This window comes from Scylla paramamosain, chromosome 37 (genome assembly GCF_035594125.1).
Source record: "Scylla paramamosain isolate STU-SP2022 chromosome 37, ASM3559412v1, whole genome shotgun sequence".
In the NCBI taxonomy this organism is placed as follows: domain Eukaryota; kingdom Metazoa; phylum Arthropoda; class Malacostraca; order Decapoda; family Portunidae; genus Scylla; species Scylla paramamosain.
In genome coordinates, this window is record NC_087187.1 from 10,755,001 (window position 1) to 10,757,500 (window position 2,500).

At 36.5% G+C, this 2,500-nt stretch overlaps 1 protein-coding gene across 1 annotated transcript in view; it reads left to right on the forward strand.

Moving 5' to 3' along the window:
- Positions 1 to 2,500, forward strand: part of LOC135091493 (sodium- and chloride-dependent GABA transporter 2-like) — a 21,461-nt gene that overhangs the window by 573 nt on the left and 18,388 nt on the right. The window lies entirely within an intron of this gene.

Consider the following 2,500-nt stretch of genomic DNA (forward strand, 5'->3'; position numbering starts at 1 on the left):
TTTTTTCATTATTACTGACGTGTCATGCTGGTGGTAATTCGCAATAGACTTATTCTTTGCTATTTCTGATCCGTTCTGATGGTTAGCGCAAGTCATTCACTATCCTTAGCATAGCAGCATCAGTTTTTTTTTTGTTTCCGCACTGTGATGAACGCTCCTGTGTTGGCTGTGTTGATTATTCAGCATTTTCCACTTAGTAGCGTTTTTCTTTAACTTCCGACATGTTAGTAAATTTTTTGTTATTTTTTTTTATTGGGAATGTCTAAATGTATACAGTTGCCACAATAAATAGTGTCATACTCATTAGATCCTGTGGCGTTACTTCTGGCGCCAACTGTACATATGTCAGCATTCTATATAAGAAATTCTCTTTACTTCCCTGTTTCATGCACAGTTACCCTCAAAAGTAATGTCATAGGGTGCAAAAAGTTAAGGGTAATTTAGTAATATTACTTCTTGCGCTCAATGTGCATTTCTTAGCATTCCATTTAAGAAGTTCTCACTATTCGGTTACTTTCCTTTGCATGTAGAGTTACCCTAAAAAGTAATGCATTTATGTGCAAAAAGTTACGGGTGAGTTTACTGAACACCATAGTAATTCTGGCGCCAACTGTACATGGGAATCATCTTCACAAAGGATTACAGAGGATAGACAGCATCATGATCACTCGCGTGTATGACTGATATTAGCAGTGGTCAGGAATCCATGTAATGTTCTTCAACGCGACCTTTGTGAGGTGTGTGCGTTTGTGTGTGTGGATATCGTGTCTATTTCATGTCATATGCATGGTGGTTTAACGCAGTGGTGACTGACAAGCAGACATGTCATGAGGGTGTTTGAACACACGCACAAGCACGCACACACATGCACGCTAATGCACTCAGGAAGGAATGGACAGCAAAAGACTTACTATTCCAGGGACAGAGAGAGGCTGGAGAGCTAAGGGAACACAAAGAAAAATTGAAAAAGGGAGATATTTAAGTATAAAAGGAAAAGAAAAGAAAAGTACGGTTTTCCTCCTCAAACATTACCATTATCAATTAAAAAGCGATAGAAAAGATAGAGAAAGACTTCATATTGCAGGGAGAGAGAGAGAGAGAGAGAGAGAGAGAGAGAGAGAGAGAGAGAGGTTGGATACTTAAGAAAACACAAGGAAAAGTTGAAAACGGGAGAAAGGAAGGAAAAGTACAGCTTCTAAGAAACACACATCACTATCAGCATCACTATCATATTTTTTCTTACCATTACCGAGAGATGACTCGAAGAATCATGTACTTAGTGATGTGTTTCTTGTCTTGTTCCTTGTCATTGCAATTCGGCCCAAGTAATTTATTCATGTTAAACTGTTACATGTTAACCCTTTATTCCCTCAGTTACTAGGTACAAGTGAATTGCTAGTAAATCTCACTCTTTTACCTTGCTACCTGTCCGTTAATTGCGTCATAACCACTATTTACAAGGTGTGAGTCAGGTATGTACCTACTAGTTACCTGTTGCTAGTTATTGGTGTCTCTGCATAACTGTTTATAATTTCTACTATTTCGATGCATTTCAGTTGTGCTTTTTTCACCTACGTATCTATGATCATATCTGTTATCTTCCTACTCCATCTTCTTTCCTTCTCTTTTTCTTATATTTCCTTACTTTAGTCATTTTCTTGATCTAATCTAATCTGTCATTCTCTCCTCTCTTTTCTGTCCCGTTCGTTTCCTCACTTCTTGTTTTAATCTAATTTACTCTTTTTTTCTTGTTTTAATTTATCCTTCTCTCCTCTCTTTTCTGTCCCGTTCGTTTCCTTACTTTTGTTTTAATCTAATTTACTCTTATTTTCTCTTTCCATTTCTTCTCTTTCTTCCTCTTTCTCCTCTTTACTTCTTCCTTCCTTGTTTCATCCTAATCCACTCTGACCTACTCTTATCTTATCCAGTTCTCTTTTGTCTCTTCTTCTTTCTTGTTTTTCTCCTGATGCTTCTATCTTTCTTTGAAATGAAAATTATCTATCAGAGTATAAACTATTATAAAAAAATAAATAAATAAAAAATCACGTGATATCTCCAATTTCTATTAGAGCATAAACTATTTTAAAAAAATCAATAATAATCACGTGACATCTAAGTTTTCTAATAGAGCATAAACTAATGTAAAACTTAAATAAAATAAAAAAAATCTCACGTGACATCTCCTATTTTTGTTAGATCATAAACTAATCTAGAACTTTAAAAAAAGAGAGAGAGAGAGAGAGAGAGAGAGAGAGAGAGAGAGAGAGAGAGAGAGAGAGAGAGAGAGAGAGAGAGAGAGAGAGAGAGAGAAACATCACGTGACATTCCCAATTTCTAGTAGAACATAAACTATTAAAAAAAAAACACTCACGTGACATACTGTTACACATCCAATCCTAAAGCCATGCATGTGCTGTGGCGCCCGTGACCTTAAGGCGCTTTTCTGAGGACTGTCTGATCCCTTATGACCGTCAAGCACGCAGCCTAATCCTTTTACCTC